Consider the following 20,004-nt stretch of genomic DNA (forward strand, 5'->3'; position numbering starts at 1 on the left):
GGCACCTGAGCTATTTAATACCACCTTCATTTTAAGCCTTTTCTCAGCCTAAAGAAAATTTGATTTTTGAAATGAGCATCCAAAGGACTCAAATACTATTTGAAAATGCAGTGACTTTTTAACATTCAAATATAGCTCCACAAAGAGTCACCCTTGATTGACATTTAATTCCATTTCATGGCTGTTAATTAAGAAGCACATATATCAGCAACCCAGATGAAGGCGGCAGAAGCAGCAAACGATTCCCAAAATAAAATACAGCCCTGATTTGCTTAGAACCTAAATGAGAGCAGGAACACAGTTCTGCTGTGCCTTATCACATTCAGTCCACTAGGGGGCAGTAGATGATTGAGTCTCCACAAGGCGGGCAGTTGCACCTGAAGGATGGCAGGCCCTTTACACAAAGTGAGCAGTGTGGCAGCAGTGACAGGTGTAGGGAGCAGCCAGTTATTGCTACCAGCACGGTGTGTCAGAGGAATAAAGTGAAATGGATCATTTGCATTTTTACCAATGAACTTGCATTCTAATGAACAGGCAGTGTCACCTGGACCTGCTTTGGCTTCTTCCCTGGACACAGGACAGATACTGTGTCCCACAGGATAGTAACCAGGCTGGACCACACCCGGGAGAGCAGCCAAGAAGAGGCAGAGCCAAGGAGCCCCATTTACAGGGACTGGCCACCACGGGGCGCCACTACTGAGAAGCCGCTGTCATTTCATCCCTGTATCAAGATCTATTTGGGAGAATTTCAGCCCGAAGATGGTGTGGCGCAAATCCCGGGCATTATTCCTATCCTGGTCTGTGTGAATGGCGCCCCCTGGGGGAACTGGGCAGTGCATAGCTTGTCCTGGTTCCCACCAAGTGCGTCCTGGGCTGTAGGTCTCCGTAGAAGTAAGTGCTCACCATCTCCTGGGTTCCTCATGTTAAAAAAACATTTGCACTAAAAGGCTCTAAGGAAAGTAGAGGCAACATCTGAGTGAAATTAGGAAGAGGGACCAGGTGGGGTTCGATGTCTCCCTGCTCCCTTTGCATCCTTGCTCTATTCTTGCTTTGATTCAAGAATTCAGTACTCTCCGTTCACTGTCCTGTCTAACCTGCTCTCTAGAGAGATTCTGCAGTCTCAAATCATTCACCCTCAGTTTGTTTACATCTCTGTGGTCCCAAATCCCCTAGTGTGTGTGTGTGGTGGGGGGGATGGGAGGAGATTTGCATGCGAGCCTTATTTCTGATTCTGAAGCAAAATACAGGTGCAGAATTTCTCCCTTCAGCTATGAACAGGAACCTCTCCAGCAATCCGGACACAAGCCAGCTGTGCCATTGTCCCCTGTGCTCTGACTCCCATGCTAGCGGATGATTCCATTCGTTCCTAGGCTTGATTCTTCACACATGGGTTTACCTGGAAGTTTCTTCTGTTTACTTGATAATCAGCAAAACCTAGGGGTAAGGGAACAGGCTCAAGTCATCCTGCTCCAGTCCATATCCCAGTTTTGCCATCTCCTGGGAGCACAGAATTTTGGGTAAATTGCATAACTGTTCTGTGCCTCACTTTCCCCACTCTCACAAACAGCAGTGGTAATAGGCATCTCCTGGGGGTGTGGTGAGGTGAAAACACCAAGCACACAAGTGAGCATGACACCTTTGCTATCTCTGAAGGTTTTGTTCTCATCACGCTGTGTTTCCTTTTCTATTTTCCATCTCGCTTGGCAATGCAGCTCTCCCTTCTGATTTCCTCCCCCACCTGCCCCAACACACACCCACTTCTTCCAGAAAGGACAGCAGATGGTCTTTCGGTTCCTGACTCACTTCTACCCCCACACCTACCTGGTCATCACTGTAGAGGATCAGACACATGTTAGGATCCATGAAACTAAAGGAAGGAACAAAAACACCATCTTCAGACACGACATTGAGATTATTACCTTGTTAGTTGGGTTGGGGGTGGGGCTAACAAAAGTCCTTCCTGCCACGTCCTATTTGTAAGTCTTGGAAACAGATGCTTGTTTACTTCTCCTAGATCCAAAGTGATTTCCGATTCTCTTTAATCATCTACTTCCACTGTGCAGATTCATGATTAAAATAAGGGATTTATTTAAAACCCAGTGCGGGAGCTGAGAGAGAGCTGTAAGGAGATGCCTGGGCCAGTGAGCTCTCTGTGGGGCCAATTCTACACTGCCTTAGGGGCAAGGACTTCCCTGACACAGCCACACTTCTCTCCCATCAGAAGGTGGTGGCTCCCCAAGCTATATATGATGTGGAGAGCGACCATTCCTCTGAAATTGCTGTAGCATCCCACCCCCTTCTTTGGGAGGATGTCCAGCTCCAAGGGTCTAGGCGCTGTCTTGTGCTAGGACCAGAGTTGGGAGGAGCAACTCTCCCAATGGATAAAGACTGGCAAAAGGCAGAGGTGACAGGCAGAAGAGACAAAGAGGCCTCGAAAGAGGAAGGGAAGGGAGAAATAGGCAAGAGTAGGAACAGGGTAGCAAGACACTGAATGGTGTGACTTCTCCCACAACCTCTCAAGCCCTCAGGATTGTCTACAAAAATCACAAAATGCTTACTCAAAAACCAGGAGAGGTTGAGTGGATGCAAGAGGTGGAGGCCTGGCCAGTATTTGGCTGACATGGTCAATAATTACCAACATGACAACCACAGGCTTGTAGAACACTGTGCAGCCACATTGAATTTGACAAATAATTCATCAGCTTATATCAGACTTATTTATTGCTGTTTTATTTCCAAAGACAGGAGCAATGTAACTTGAAGCATTTCTTTCTTGTGTCAGTATAAGAAATCCGTATGTCTTTTAAACACTCTAATTACAATATCTTACAGGCATTACGAAGTGTACAATAGATGTTTCCTTCTTGTTTCTGGAATCTAGGCAGATCGAAGAGAAAGATGCTGTTTGTTTCTTAAAGTCCTTGAGGGTATTGTGGAATGTATTTTCTTCATTCATTTTATCTCTCTATATTTCACCTTCACCTCCATTTATAAGTGTGTATGATCTTTATTGTTGTATATTCATTATTGTAAATATCCTTAAATTCTCTCTTAGAGAATTAATGTCATCATTAATAAACACAAACATAAAAACATTTTACATATTCTCGAAGTTTTTACACCTTCACCTTTAGTGCATAGAAATGTCCCACGAGTTTTGTTGTAGTCAAACCATTCCCCATTTCTGGCTTTAAAGCTTCTGCAAAGCACTTTTTCTGCTCCTATTATTACTATGATATTCTCCTATAATTTCTTCTAGTGTATACTTTTAAAATGTTTAGTTCTTTGTTCTACCTAGAATTTATTCTTATACATAGTATGATACAAGGACTTAACTTTTCTGTAAATAAATACCCATCAGTTATTTGCTAGACTGCTCTCCCACTAATTTGGTGGTACTGGGGTTTGAACTCAGGGCCTCATGCTTGCTAGGCAGGCGCTCTACCACTAATTTGAATTACCAATTGCACTACCAACGCTTCGATATATGCAGAGATCACTCACTAATCTCTGCGGCTCTTCATCGCATCAGTATTTTACTGCAACCTTTTTTTTTCAGTACTAGGGACTGAACCCTGGGAAGCACTCTACCACTCAAGCCATACCCCCAGCTCCCTTTACTGCAGCTTAATAGTATGGTTTGATAGCTGCAATTCAAATCCTTCCTCATTAATCTTTTCAACATTTTCTTGGCCATTATCACATATTTATGCTTCCAAATGAACTTTAGAATCAACTTGCAAAACAACTTCAAAACAATCCCATTGAGATTCTGATTGGACATTGAATTTGTCATTTAATTTGGGGACATCTTCACAATATTGAATTTTTATATTCAGGAAAACTGTTTCCTCTATATTCAGTCTTTCTTTTATGTCTTTAGAAAGGTCATTGTTAAGGTTATTTAATAATCTAACAACTGATTTCTTCTTTGAGCAGAGGATGTGAGAAAGTAAAGAGTTGCGTTTCTGGTGGTCAGGAAGTCCCATCACAAAGATGCAGTCACCTAGGAAGATTGGACAGAACTTTTCCTAGCAAAGACATGCTTAGCCCCTGAAGGATGTTGAAAATATTAGCTGAGAATACTTGGCCAGTTGAGTAAGCTGTACAAACATATACGTCCCTCAAGAAGACAAAGATTTGAAGCTCTTTGCCAAGCAATCAAAAGACCAAAAATGACTTTTTCTCTGTATCTCACTTTTTATAGAAGATTTTAAACAGAGAACCTGGCTCCTTGCACACTAATATTCTCTCCAACACTATCCGTTCCATAATTTGTGGATGCTTCATATCAATTATAAATAACCTTTCCAGACTACAGGTTTCTCATTTCCTTAACCTCATGCCCCAATAGTCTTGTCTTCCACCATGGCCACTCACTGCCATGGCCATGACCTTGGTTTTGTCATTAGTAATAAGTGGGACACTATCTATCCCACACCAAATCTCAATTTCCCATGTTGCACCTCCTGTCTTCCCAGGTTACCGACTCCATACTCAGTTCCAACAGTGAGACATGCAACTCACTGACCCCAATGTATTTTCATTGAATTTGATTCTTTTGTGTCTCATTTTGCTTCTTACCTGGATTAAACCCCATGAATGACAAGAACCACTTCCTCATATCCACCCTCAACTCCTTTGCTCGCTCTCATTTGTTCCTGCTTGGCAAAAAAGCACCCTGGGTTAAGCCTGACTTGATTTTCTACCTACCTCCTGCCTGTGTCCATGTGCAAATGTGACTGCAGATGGCCACGGACCTGTGCTGAGTGGTCTGACTTCAAATTCATGACCACAAAGTACTTCCTGACAGCTGTCCCTCCTCTCCCACTCTCTAAGACCACTCCACTTCTCCCTTTCTCTGCACATCTCCAACACCTCCTCCCCAATCCTTGTTTTCAGATAAGAACTTCATAAGCCACCAAGAAAACTCAAAAAAGACCTACCAGATCCCACCACACACGCACTCGCACCCCTGCACCTGGACCTGCCCACTGTACTTCCCTTGGGTCCCTCCACATGGACCACCCATGGTCCCCTGATATCAGCCGCCACCTGTGCAGTGGTCCCATCCTCTTGCCCACCGAAGACCGCTGTCCAGCCTCTCTCCCTTTTCCCCCTTCATGTTCCATTTTTACTGGATCCCTCCCAACAGCATGCAACCACTCTCTATTTCTCCACTGGGAAAAAGAAAAGAAAATTCGTCTTGATCCCCTTTCCTCTCCCGCTATCACCCCATTTTTCGTCTTTCTTTTGCAGCACTGTGACTTGGGAGACAGCTCCCCAGTGCCGTTCTCATTTCTCTCTTCCTGTTGTCTCTGACAGTGTTCTTGTGGAGCTTTTGCCACAAGGATAAAGGAAGCCAACTCCATGCTGCTGAAACCAACGGAAAAGCCAGGTCCTCTTTCTAGCAGCTGTCCTTGACTCTGATCTCTCTAGGTTCAAGTACCTGGGCTCAGTCCACACAACCCGCATGACAGTACATTCCTCAGCTAATGGATTTCCCTCCATCCCTCTGAGCTAATGGCTCTTACTGTGCACCCCCAATGCTCACCCTCTGGCCATCTTGAATTTCTGATGCCTGTGCCTGGCTCTTCTTTCTCCCCAGTCCCTGTCCCTTTCTAACACCCTGCCCGATCATGTATTATGGGATGGTGACTGCCCAGGAGCCAGGCTCCATGGGGGAAGGACTTCTTGCCTGTTTTCTTCACTCATGTATGCCAAGTGCTCAGAACAGTGTCAGGCCATAATAAGTTATGTTGATCCTCATGGTTGACGTGTTGTACACTTTCAGGTCATCATCTACATCCTTGAGCACACCAGCGAGTGTCTAGACTTGCTGGCTATGCTGTGGGCCATTGCTGCTCTCCCTCCAGGTCCCACAGTGCTAACCTGTGAGTCCTGCCCTGTCCCACCACTTGCCTGCTCTCTGGACCCCCTTGTGCCTTATTGGTCCCCTCAGTCCTCGCTCTCTCACACACCACCTCTTAGTTTTACATGATCTCTCTCTCTCTCTCTCTTTCCACTCCAGTGTGAGTTCCCTGAGCTGCGTTTACCTGCTTAGGAGGTGGAGCCTAGCTACAGGAACTAGGACACTGGGAACGTGCCTTTGAGGGTTGTACTTGGTACCCACCCTCTCCACTCTCTCATTCCTGTCTGCCATGAGGTAAAGAACCTCCTCTACTTCTCACTCTGAACACCATGATGTTACATGTTTCCACAGGCTCAAAGTAATGGAGTGAGATGACTACGAACTGCAACCACGAGCCCAAATAAAAACTTCTTCCTTTTAGTTGTTTCTTCGGGTATTTTGGTCATCGTTATGGAAAGCTAACTAATACATCGAGGCAGACGGTGCCATGGGCATCTGTGTGTTGTGTTGGGTCTGAGACAGCACAGGACTTGAAGCCCCCGAGCGACATGTTAAAGGCATGGGCCTGAGGGTGGCATTGTTGGGAGGTGGTGGAACTTCAGGAGGTGAAGTTTAGTAGGAGGTCTTTAGGTCATTGGGGGTATGACCAAAAAGGGGGTTGTGAAAGTCCTGGTTTTTTCCTCTCTCTTTACTCCCTAGCTCATGCCATAAATGGTTTCTCTCCACCATACTTTCTCCGTGATGTCTGTCTTGCCACAGCACAAAAACAACAGGGCCAATTAGTTACAGACTTAAATTAAAACTATGATCCCAAAACATCCTTTTTCTCTTTATAAATTGATTGTCTCAGGCATTTTGTTATAGAAACAAAAAATGACTAATATACCCCGTATGGTCCAGTGATCAAGATCAGATGACATCCCACTGATGGGCCCCAGAAGTATGGCACAATGTCAGTGAAGGGACCCCAAAGTGACTGATAGTACAGTGGGTAGGGGGAACACAGAACAGGTTTGAACTTGAGTTTTGAAGAATAAAATAAGCTCTATTTATTGCATATCTGGATTTATGGATTGGGATTCACACTTGCTACATTATTCTAAGTACATGAAAATAAGGCACAGGCGATTGCATGTCTGGATTGTATTTTAGTAACCTTTGCCCATGGGCAGTGACATGTTTTTCTCACAAGAAGACTGCTGAAAATAGTGACAAGAATGGCCTGAAGTGAAGATTTGTGCTCTGTGGCTGCTTACCCGCAAGGACTCCCTGATCTCGCTTCGAAGTGTTTAATCATTGACTTCTTTAGAGATAGTTAGACTCCGATGGCAGCTCTGTCAAACAATCCCAGAAATACATCCATCCTGAGTAAGAGAGCCCAGAAATTATTTGTATTGCTCTGCAGCTCTGGCAAAAGACCAGACTCTAGGAACACAGGCATCTGTAACCTTTTGTGGGGCCACTACCCCAGTGGAACACATGGACAAAACAAGACTGAGCTTTCCAAAGAGGGTATCTTGGAGTTCTTTTTAAGATTTGAGGAGGCCCAATTTAGGATGATAGTTCTTTCTTTCTGGAGGAATTCCTCATTCTAGTTAATCTGTGTATTTTAATATCACTGATGGAAGCAAAGGGGGTTAAGATTAAAAAGCCTGACTAGCTTGAAATGCTGGTGACTCCTGAGAACATCTCATCACATTAATAAGCCCGAAATATTCACGACACTCAGGACAGGACCCCAGACCCAGGCAGACTCAGCACACAGCCAGGAGGAAGAACAAAGGGGCTGGGAAATTGGAAATATCCAGTGATGTTAGATTGGCTCCAGTTTCTGTGTCTTTGAACTTTTCTAAATTGCAGAGCATTCTGACAAGTGAGTCATTTGTGACAAATCCTGGTATTCTAAATCTTAATAATCTCCCCATCTCCATATTGGAACTGTTTTTGATTTTTAAGTCTTTTTCCCACTCTGTGGAATGTGGTAGGCTGAAGCACAAGCCATGTCTGCTAGTTTCTCCTTCAAAATGGAGAAAATCATTGACTCCAAGTTATCAAAGGTGACAGGAAGATTGAGGTGGATGAAAACTGTCTACAAGGGTCTTTTCACTTTTTTTTTAAGAGATAAAAGAGGGAGTGACTGTTCTGATTATAGCTCACAATTCAAGTGTCTCTAGTTATTGATGTTAGATTTTTCTCTAGACTTCAGCCTTCCAACAAATGGATTACCAACTCATAACCCAGCTAAGGAAAGAATGCAGGCCATTCTTACTTAGTATGTGCTTGACTTGAACCAAAGTAATTGTGCTATGACTTCAAAGGGTAGCCAGAATTTGGTTCTCAGTTTGGAGTGTCATAGGGATTACCACATCATGAAAGAGCCAGCCAATGTCTTAATGTCAACTTGGACAAAATCCAGCAAGCAGTAGAAATGTTGATCACTTTTGCACCTCAGAGAAGCTAGGAGGGAGGGAAGACCATGTGACAAGCCTCGGGGTACAGAAAGGTCCACTGGAATGAGGGCCACATCTCATTGGGATCTGTGGAAGGTGAGTGAGCAAAGCATGATCAGATCTGCTCAGAGTTCATGGGCTCAGTGGCAAAGATAGAGACTGGAAGCAGTGAGCCAGTCATCTAGCATGTCCATATTGGGGCGGTGATTGTAGAAATGAGGGGACAAAGGGAACAAGAACCATTCAGTGATTAGAAGTACAAGGCAAGGAAGGAAAGAATTCCTTCCCCAGAGATTTCTAAGGTTCTAATGTGAATGACAAAATGGAGGTAGATCCAACCCATCATGACAGAAAACACCAGGAGAGCTGCAGAACTTGGGAGGGGTATGTGGTTGTGTTTTAGCATTTAGGAATTAAAAGGCCAATCGGGCATGCACATGGACTTGAATCTGGTGTTTAAGATGCAGGCATCAAAAAGTAGATTTTAAATCATGGCTCAAGTCATGGAAATGAGAGATGATAGTTAGACACGGAGAAGGGGAGAGAGGGGAGCAAGGGCAGCAGTTAAAGTAGTTGAACCAGAGATGGGCACTGTTGAAAGACTCAAAGAAGTGGCATGAATCACAGATGAAACAGTGAAGACTCAAGGGGGGAAAAAGGATTTGCTTGTTTGGTTTTTTTTTTTTTCTTCTTAGTGGTACTGGGGTTTGAACTCAGAGCTTCACCCTTGCTAGGCAGGTGCTCTACTGCTTGAGCCACTCCACCAGTTCTTTTATGTGATGGGCTGGCTTTGAGCCTCTTGCTCTCTGCCTCCTGAGTAGCTAGGATTACAGGCATGAGCCGCCAGTGCTTGGAGAGATTTGCCTTTAGGAGGTCACTGCATTAAGTGCAGTTAGGGACAGCAGGCTTGTAAAGCAGAGCAGTGGTCATGCCCTGGGCCTGGGGTAGAGGACCAAGGCAAGAATGCTGAGATGTGGGTGAGGCCAGATCCCACTCATGCAGTTGTTGCAGTCTCTGGGCCACTCTCTTAGACATAGCCCCGTGGCTCCCTGGCTCACTCCCTTGCTTCCTTAGGTCTTAGGTCAAATGTCCCTGCTCACTAAGCCCCGCCCCCAACCACCTTCCTTAATCCTACAACCAGCAGCCTCTAACCCCCTCTTCCAGCCCTCCCCTTTACATCCTAGAAATCCTTTCTCTTTTGTCCGTAGCCCTCTGCACTTTCTAACATACTATCTATTTGATGTCTTTATACTTTTATTATTTATCAGCAATCTTCTCCTGCTCAAATGATGGCTCCTTAGGGATTATTTTGCACACTGAAAATTCCCCTGCACCTAGCATGGGTCTGGCTCACAGTGGTCCCTCTACAGTATTTGTTGAGTATATAGACATCACTAGCTATGATATAAGACAGAGGGTGATAATGTCAGGACCCTCTGCACAGAGATAGATAAAGTACTCTGGGTTCCAGAAGAGAATAAATTAATTCCAGTTCAGAGGATTAGCAAAAGCTTTAAGAGAGTGACATCTGATCCAGATCTTGGGGACTTGCAGGGTTTTTTGCCATCAGAAATGGATGCCCACTGGGCAGGCAAGGGGAGAAGACAGTGAGCAGGGTCCTGGGCAGGGTTCTGTGTGGAGAGAAGTGAGTGACTCAGTGGGTCAAAACAGGAGCACTAGAAGGATGGCTACAGATGACAGAGGGCAGGCAATTGAGGGACATCCATGATCACTGCCATGGTTTGGGAAGTATTTGCCAGATTTCAAGGTAGAGAGGTAGTTGTATGCAAGAGACTGGAATTTGGGAGGAAGTTCTGTGTTAAAGACAGTCTTGGGAGTTACCAAGACTGTGGTATTCAAAACCAGGAGACCAAAGATCACCAAAGGGAATGAAGGTAGACACAGAGAAGGACGAAGGCTGGGAGCTGAGAATCCACCAAAAGTACAAGGTCAGCAAGAAGGGGAAGAACCAGCAAAGGAGACCAAGAAGGAATGCCAGGAAAATCAGAAAGACAGATGAAAAAAGTATATCAAGGACCAATATGGCTGACCCACTATATCAGGTGAGCTCAGAGAGGCGACTGATGGATGTTCAGGGTGGTGGTTTAGGTAACTAAGAGAAGAACAACTTAGTGGAGGCGGTAAAGCGAACCCAGCTGTAGTAGATTGGAAAGACAACATAGATGATTTTGATTCTTTATGGAGTGTCGCTGCACGAAATGGGACTGACTGTGTTAGAAATGTAATCGCCAGAGTAACACGTTAATGGTGTTCAGAGGTAGGCAGGGCCCATGGGAGACAAGTAAGGTTAGATGAGGTCATGAAGATGCGGCTCTAGGATGGCATTCATAACTTTAGAAGAAGAGGAAGAGAGAGCTGAGTTAGCAGCTTTGTTCTGTTTCACTACGTGATGCCCTCCACCATGTTCTGATGCAGCACGAAGGCCCTCACCAGATAACAAGCAAATGTCAGCACCATGCTCTTGGACTCCTCTGCCTCCAGAACTATGAGCAAAATGAACCTCTACTCTTTATAAATTACCCAGCCTGTGTGCTTGTGCATTCGTGTAGTTACATAGTCATTAAAAGAAATCCCTTAGAACTTGGGGAAAGAGAAAAGGAAAAGAGAATGATAGAGCATCAGTAACAGTGTAAAACATCACATCTGTGAAGGTAGAGGATATAAGGATGCGTACGAAAGCTGTTGAATAATGCAGGTGGGAGGAAAAGGGGTAAGGGAGAGTAATGGGAGGGGTTGAACAGATGAAAGTAAAGTAGACTCACAGTGGGGACACACTGAGAAAACCCTTTGAACATTGACTTAAATATTAATAACGAAAGACAGGACTGTAAAATAGGTACGGTGTGTGGAGGCTACTTGTGGGAAGGGAGAAGGTGAATGAAGGAGATTAGGGTGAAGGTATATGGTTGATGGACTTCATTAATTACATGAAACAGAACAGAGAAACCTCTTGCTTTAAGTGGGTGGCAGGGTTGAGGGGGAGAGACTGGGGGGCGGTGATCTAACCTATGTATAATATAAGCCTAACTGGAATTGTCAATATGAATCCTCCCTGTATAACAAATATATACTAATAAAAAATTATAATTAAAAAAAAAGAAGTCCCTCAGGCCAGGCATAGTGGGTCACACCTGCAATCCCAGCGACAGGTAGGAGAATGGGGTCCAAGGCTGGCCCTGGGCAAAGTTGGCATGAGACCCTATGTGAGGAAACACTAAAAGCAAAAGACCTGGGGTGTCGCTTAAGTGGTAGAGGGCTTGCCCAGCATGTGTGAGATCCCAAGTTTAATCCCAAGTACAAAAGAAGGAGGGGAGGGACAGAAAGAGGGGGTGTAGGAGGTGTGGGGGAAGAAACCCCTTAGTTTACATCTGAGGGTCCTGAGGAGAGTGAGTCTTATTAAACATGGGTTTAAAATCACATGATGTTTAGGATATAGGACAAATGCTCCGCTGAGCAAAGATGGCCCTTCACCGGCAAATTCCACTGTCTTGCCTTCAAAGGAATCCTTCTACCCAAACATACTGTCTTCTCCAGATAGTTAAGGGCCTCCCCTCCCCCTCCATCATGCCCATCCCTGCTCATACTTCTTGCATGTATTGAAATGTTCCTTCTGTCCCTGGGTCTGCCCCACCTCAGAGGTGACGCTCCTGGAAGTCCCTATCCATCCCCTGTCTAAGGGTACCACTTTTCTGAGCCCCCTCACACCCAGCACACATCTCTCCCTACATGTAGCTCCCCACTTGTAAAGGTCAGTGGGTTTGCCTTCCCTTAAGGGAACAAGCATTTTGTGAAAGCAGTGTTTTTAAAATCTCTATTTTAGAGGAGACATAGAATTCAAGACACAAATACTCTTTTTTATACAGAACAGAATAGAAAGGCCTCTAGTTTAGGAATGAAACCAATCCCTTTTGTCTTACAAATATACTATCTTAACCTAAAGCTTTTTAGTTCTCCAAGAAATCCTCTGGACAAGGCTGATGTCATGTCTCCTAGTAAAAAATTTTCCTGTTGTTTTTGGTTATTTTATATACAAAGAGAGCAATGTATTGCTCTGGGTTAGTATAAAAATTAGCAGTATTTTTTGTTTTATCAAAAAATAGCTGTTGTGGCAAGGATGCAGGGAAAAAGAAACCCTCATATACTGCTGGTTGGAATGTAAGCTAGTATAACCACTATGGAAAACAATATGGAGGCTTCTTAAAAATCTAAACGTAGATCTGCCAAATGATCCAGCAACACCACTCCTGGGGATATACCCAAAGGAAAGCGACTTATTCCTTTATTACAAAGGCACCCGAACACCTGTGTTTATTGCAGCACTATTTACGATAGCCAAACTATGGAAACAGCCAAGATGCCCCACTATTGATGAATGGAGTAAGAAAATGTATTTATACACAATGGAATTTTATGCAGCCACAAAGAAGAATGAAATTTTATCATTCACAAGTAAATGGATGGAACTGGAGAACATCATTTTAAGCGAAGTTAGCCAGGCTCAGAAGGCCAAAATTTGTATGTTCTCCCTTATATGTGGATTATAGACCTAAAACAAATGCAGTAATATTATTGGACTTGGGTCACACACTAAGGGGATAACATGCACAGGAGGAATAGGGAAGGGAAGGAAACCCAAAACTTAATGTGGTTGATGTGCCCACTGTAGAGGAGTGAATAAAGTAATCTTAGACTGGCTGAGGCCACTATGGGAAGGTGACCAGGAAGTAGTGAAGAGGTCTGGCAGAGATGAACCAATGTGGGTTGCAATTCACCAGTGCATGGAAACAACACTAGGAATCTCTCTGTATATCTATTTTTATCTCAAACCAGCAAAAATGCTATGCATTTCTTACCATCTCTCATGTTTTCTCTCCAACAAAATCAAACAAGAGTGTGGAACAGGTTCTGCCCGGAAGCTGGGTGGTGGGGTGGAGGTGGCCCAAATAATGTATACACATGTGAGTAAATGCAAAAATGATAAAATAAAAAAAATAGCTGTTGAATGTCTCTGTGATCCAAAGACTCTGTTAGGCAGGTGTGTTTGTAACTCATCAAACACATTTCTGGGCTGGGGTGTAGCTCAGTGAGAGAGCGCTTGCCCAGCGTGTGCAGGGCCCTGGGTTCCATCTGTAGCACTACATAAAACATTTTCTCTTGCTTCCCTATCTTATTTCTGCACCTAAACTGTTTCAGGCTGAGGCATACATCAGAGTACGTCTACAACGGCGTGAAAGCAACAAAATAGAAGTGGCATTCTATTTGAAATCATATATTAGAGGTAATGATAGATTGGGCAGTACACCTGCTAATTAGTTTACAATGTGCTCCCACAAATGCACTCAGACACAGTGATTAATGCTCTCTGGAGCACTCGGTCCCCGAAACTAGCTATCATTGTGCTTAACAGAACTCCACTCTCCCAGCACATTATGGTAAATACCATGTTCGTTCTACTATTGCCCTAAGTGATTGGGTCTGGGTGTGAGAGGGGTGGTGACATGAAATGGAGATAAAATGTAAGTTTGCGCTCTGGTTGCTTAGCGAGAAATCAGTAACAAGCAAGCCAGCCAGTCCTAAGTGGTGAGGTTTAGGGTGACCTAGGGACACAACCCTGAGACCTTTCACATAGACCGGGGTTATAACTGTCATAGGGGCTGCTTCTGATTGTTTTTCTGTTGGCTGTGTCTGGAAGCTAGACAGAAAAGGAAAGGAAGGAAGGAAGGAAGGTGGGAAGGAAGGAAGAAAAGGAGGGGAAAAGAAAGGAAGAAAGAAGGAGGGAGGGAAGATAAAACTAGTCTCCTAGTCTTTTGGGACAGCCCTCCAACAGTATGTGAGGCCACAGAGGAGGGGCGCTCAGAGAATGACATCATCAACAGACAGTCCCATTGGTTAATGTGGCTGGTGTGCAACAAATGCCACTGGCTCTGTTCCATATGCCTCCTCAGCAAGAGAGGTGATGTGGACAGGATGCTGATGTGAGGGCAGGGGCCCCCATTCATGTGGTTTGAATACCTAACCCTCAATGTGCTGGTATTTGGAAAAAGAGCCTTAGGGCTAGATGAAGCCATGAGGGTGAGACCCTCTTGATGGGACTAGGGTTCTTACAAGAGGCTCCAGAGAGCTGCCTCACTCTCTCCCTCCTGTACTCACACACCAATGAAAGGCCATGTGAGGGCACAGTGAGAGAGTGGCAGCCATCTGCAAACCAGGGAGGCCTCACCAGAAACAGAATTGGTGGCAACCTCGGTCTTGGACTCTCAGCCTCCAGAGCTGTGACAAAATAAATGTCGCTGGTTGAAGTGATATAGTTTGTATTGTTACTGCAGCCTGAGTAGACTAAGCCATTCACCAACAGTGCTCTCCAGGCTTAGCGTCCTGAAATCCTCTTCCGTGGCAAAGGATACACACATGTGTGCACATACCCTTTTCAGTGCCAGGAGTGGTGGGAACAGAACAGGGACTTCAGGACTTCCTGGGATGACAGTCTCTCCCTGACCTACTAATCTGGAGTGTTCTCCAGCCAGCCCCACTTTATTGAGAGATTATAAGTCATGGAAGTGGAGGTCAGCATTTATCAGCCCTCTGTGTCTGCCAGACAACTACTGGAAACCCACCCAACAACCCACTGAGGGGGGCACTGTTTCTACTAGTCCAATTTTAAAGACAAGGAAGCTGGGGCACAAAGATTTCAGAAAGCTTCCCAAGACTCTAAGTGAATTCTGACTCCAGAGTCTAAGCTTTTGATCCATTTATTTTGTTATTCTGTACCATGTACTGCTAGGCTTAGAGTGCGGAGAAATGTGGACGCTCTTCCTGCCCCCCTGGCTGGTGGACAGGACAGCTAATAGACAAAGAATTCACCATCTATTCTCATTAGGCTGTGTCACATGCAATACTGGAAAGGGACAAGGTCAGTGGGAACACAGATAAGGAGATTAGGAAAGAATCATCTGAAGAGGTGAGATTCAAACTGAGATCTGATCATAAAGACTGCTGTAGTGTTTGGATCAGAGGGAATCACATGTGCAAAGGCCCTGAGACAGGAAAGAACTGAGTGGATCCAAAGAGCAGAACAAAGCCCAAGTGGCTGGTCTGCAAGTCAGGTAGAGACTGGACCTGGAGGAGTCTGAGTGGCTCTGAGGGCAAGCCCGGAGGGTCAAGCAGTGTTCCTGCCCTCACGGCACGTTGGGCCAACAGGGCATCAGGACCCAGGTTTTTGTTCTATGAGAATCTGACAAGTTTTCTTTAATCAGTTTCTTCTAAATTCATTGGCTTTTGTATCTGTCTCAATATGCTAAACAACCGATAGGACTGAGTTGAATAAAAAATCGATTTTACTGAAACTGTTGGGTGACTGAAAAGACTCTTGGCTTATGACAAGGAGAAGAAAAAGGACAGGGACAGAAAAGAGGAAATGAAGCTCAGTCGTCCTCCCTTCCACACTGAAACAAGACATTTCTCACTTGATCATCCACGAGTGTTTCTTGAGCACTACCATGTGCCCATTGATGTGTAGGTGCCTAGAAGTATGCAGCAAAATCTAAGATGTTGGTGCCACCAGGAGTTACTCATCTCCTGCACACCAGTGTCTGGGTACAGGATCAATCCTCCAGAGGCAGCGCCTGCTTTGGGTCTGAAGGACATTCAGGGAACTCAGAGAGACAGCCTCTGAGCTGGAGCCACCGCCTCGTGAGGCCGTACGACCTCCTCAGTACCAGGTTTTACTCATGCGTGCATCTCTCCTATCTAACAATATGACCCACAGTAAGTGCTCAACAAACATCATGGGAAGGATGGTGGGAGGAGCGACACAGGGAGCAGTTGGAGGTGACAGTGCTGGCACATGTTGAGGGATCTCTCTTCAGTTAGGTGGGTGTTTCTATGGCTTGTACCTGCAGTGGAGTAGAAGACTGGGAAGGCAGGCAGGGCTTGGATGCCATCGGCTATGGCTTTAACATGGTTTCTCCCCACCAAAACTCATGTGGTAGAAGCTTAGACTCCAGTGCAGCAGTGTTAGGAGGTGGATCCTAGTGGCAGGTGTTTGGGTTGTGGGGGCAGGGCCCACTGAATGGATTAATGTCTTTCTCTCATGACTGATCTAGTGACTCCAAGAGGCAGCTGTTATGAAACAAATCCCCTCCTTGTGTTTGATCTCTGCACATAGCACTTCCCTTCTTATTTCTGCCATAATTAGAGCAGCAGGAGGCCCCATCACACTTTTGGACTTTCCAGCCTCTCAAACCATGAGCCAAAATAAATCTTTTGTCTTTATAAATTACCCAGCCTCAAGTATTCTGCTATTGCAATAGAAAATAGTCTAAGGTATCATCCAAAAGTTCTGGTTATTATTGGACAGGGAGTTGGCAAAACATTAAGAAGTAATGTGATCAGAGTTGAATTTCAGGAAAACTAATCCAGCCACACTTAAAATATACATTACCTGAAAATCACATAACTAAAAATAATTTCACTTCTCTGGCTTCCCACTCCTTGCTAGCTGCAGGAAGGTCCCTCTTTGCTGGGCACAGCTGTGTCATGTGACATGGTCACAATAAAGTGCATGGAGCCCTGGCCAATACTAATTAAACACAGTTGCCCAAGGGCAGGTCCCAATGCCTGGGGGGGGGGGGGTTGAGCACAGCCAGGTCTTTCTAGCCTCCCCTCACCTGCCCCACCTTACCAGTAGTCCAGTTTCAGGGGCACAGTGTCCAGGCCAGTAATCTGACAGTAAGGTTCTAAGTTGGAGAGTTCATACAGTTGCAGATCCTGGCTTCTGTTAAACTGGCTTCTGTTAAAAAACCAAGCACACTTGGGGTAAAGGGTAAACTTTCCTCTTCATTGCTCTAGAAATATTGTACATTCCATGGACCCCACAAAGTGGTGGCACCTGACAAGTGAAAAGTCTGCCCTGCAAGATATACCCTGTAACTTGAGCTCAGTGCTTCCCTCTCAGCTCCTGACACTGGAGACATCTATTCTAGTGGTTTTGCAGCCTGGTGCAAAACCTTGCCACAGAGCTGGTCCGTCAGGGGCTGGTAGGGTTTTGAAACACTGGAGCTCTGGATCTCAGCAATGGGGAACTCAGGTTTTAGTTCACCATTCAGATTCCTCATCTGTAAAATGGGATGATAGTTCCTATCTTAGAGGAGAGTTAGGATTGGGTGTGATGATGCTTGAGAAAGTGATTAGTCCTGCCTGGGACTTGGTAAGTGCTCAAATGTAAGCAATTGTTTGATGCTGTGGTACACAGATGACTAGTCTGCAAAGCAGAGGGTTGAAGGCCTCTTTCTATACACCAAAGGATTACCTTGATGCATCCCTTGTTTCCCCCTTCCTAACCTGTACTTGATCTCTTCTCTCCTGTGTTAGGCAGTCTGTCTTACAGCTGATTGAGTGTGGGACAATTTTGTGGGTGTGAGAAAAGCAGCTTACTGCTTCCACTTATTCACATGGGATATAACAGGGTCCCACTAAATTCCACCACCTTTGCTTCCTTGGTTTTCAATGTCTCTCCCCCTCCCCCCACCCACTTTCCTCTGTGGGCACATGCTCTGCCTTTTCTACCCATCTGCCTACTCAGAGCATCTCTAATAAGCTACTGTGTCAATCTCTGAACTTTGTGTGTAATGCACACGGCAAGGTTGTTGGGCATATATTTAAAAAACCAAACTGGAGAGGTTATTCTGTAAAGTGAAATGGTCCAGACATAGAAAGACTAGTGCTGCATGTTCTCACTCATTTGTGGAGACTGCAAAAGCTGACCTCATAGAACGAAGGGGAGTAGTGGTCACCAGGGACTGGGAAGGGCAGTCCCTTGATTAATGATGAATCAAGACAAATGTTACATCCCTGGTTTGAACATCACACATTCTTTCCATTTATCAAGTTATCTCATTAAACCCTATAACGTCATAGGAATATTAGGTCTCGATACAGAGTAAAAACAATTTTTACAAATCAAATGCTGAATTTATAAATACAAATACACTGCATTTTAATAGCTAATATTAATTACATTGACATTAATGAATATATAATTAAAATAATATATTAATAAATGTATGTAAATTATTAAACTTAACATGAAATAAAGTATATCTAATAAAATGACCTGGATGGGCTGAGACTGAATTAACCTTCAGTTCATTAAAGTGATTAAAGTGGGGAGGGAGTGGTAGCTTAAAGAAAGTAATATAGATGGCATAAATTTAATCAAAGTACATTATGTGCATATAAGTAAATATCACAATAAACCCTTTTGTACAATTAATTTATGCTAATAAATTTTTAAGTGGCTAAATCCTAAAGAACCAGTGAGTTCTGGAAGGGATGAGGTGCAGAGAAAACCTTGGGGGCTGGGCTTCCATGGGGTGATGGGCGTGTCCCTCCAATCCCCGCCCACCCACAGCCCCGCCCCCAAGAGCCCAGGGCTTGAACTGTCCAATTTGGCGATCTCCACCCACCTAGACCACAGCATGCTCCCACAGTGTTGAAACTGCTTTTGCTTTAATCTTGATCGACACTTCCCAAATTTCTTTCCCACTAGGCCACAACCCATTTGTTACAGATAGACCGATGTCCATCTGGCAGCACCCAGGATCCAGAACAGTGGCATTTTGGATGTTGCCATTGATAAAAAGCTTCAGGATGTTCCTTTGGAGCCTAAGACCTGCTCTTTTGAGATGTGTGAGCAGTGAGTACAAATCATTTTTTTACTATTATTTATTTTTTTGAATCAATCCAGAGCACTCAAGACTGAATTTGGGTGGATAATAAAATAAGAATACTATTTTGAATCTAAAATAAAGTGCACTGTCAGACACAGTGGCTCACACTTGTAATCCAAGCTACTCAAGAAATCAAAGCCAGCCCAGGGCAGAAAGTTGGTTGTAACCCATCTCCACAAAATATCTGTGCAGTGGTGGTGCACGTGTGGCACCAGCTATGCAGGAGACCTAAGTAGGAGAATGAAGATTTAGGCTGGCCTGGGCAAAAACCTCCAAACCCTACCTGAAAATTAGCTGAAGCAAAAAGGGCTGGGGTCATTGTGGCTCAGTGATAGAGTGCCTGGCAAGCAAGTGTGAGAACTGAGTTCGAACCCCAGTACCACTGAGAAATAAAGAATGCTTAACAAAGAAACTGCAGTAGTGTTTTTTCTCATGTGGCCCCTTCCTCTGCTCAGGAAGTATTCCCCCCAAAAGTTTCCCATCTGTGTTTGGAGCAATGACTACATCACCGTGGTAAGCCAAACAACACTATAACTTTGCACAGTTCTTTTACTGCTAGATGAGTTCTAGCATTTTTGGAAATGACTTTATCCTCATACCACAAATTTGTATGTGTTTGTGTGAACTCAGACATGGAAATAGGTCACCTAACATGGTGATTGCTCATTTCTGGTTGATGAGCTTGGCATGCTGACATCTGTCACTCACTTGGGCTTCCAACTGATGGACTTGCCCTGCAGGTTTGGAGAGTGGAAATGAACCAACTTAGGCCTTTTTTTTTGGTGGTACTGCAGTTTGAACTCAGGGACTCAGGCTTACTTGGCAGGCGCTCTACCCTACCACTTGAGCTATTCTACCAGCCCTAACATATACTTTTTTAAGGAGAAGAAAATTTCAGTTGTCTCGAGTCACTCTTGTCTTTAAGATGCATGCT

The 20,004-nt window shown here is 44.6% G+C and overlaps 1 long non-coding RNA gene across 1 annotated transcript; it reads right to left on the reverse strand.

The window, feature by feature from the left end:
- Positions 1–384: 384 nt before the first annotated feature.
- On the reverse strand, positions 385–17,125 carry LOC141411321 (uncharacterized). The gene is made up of 3 exons (XR_012436093.1): positions 17,024–17,125; positions 1,822–1,867; positions 385–1,434 (listed from the first exon to the last, which is right to left on the reverse strand). It is a non-coding gene; the product is annotated as an uncharacterized lncRNA (long non-coding RNA).
- Between the last annotated feature and the right edge of the window lie 2,879 nt (positions 17,126–20,004).

This window comes from Castor canadensis, chromosome 10, assembly GCF_047511655.1.
Source record: "Castor canadensis chromosome 10, mCasCan1.hap1v2, whole genome shotgun sequence".
NCBI lineage: Eukaryota > Metazoa > Chordata > Mammalia > Rodentia > Castoridae > Castor > Castor canadensis.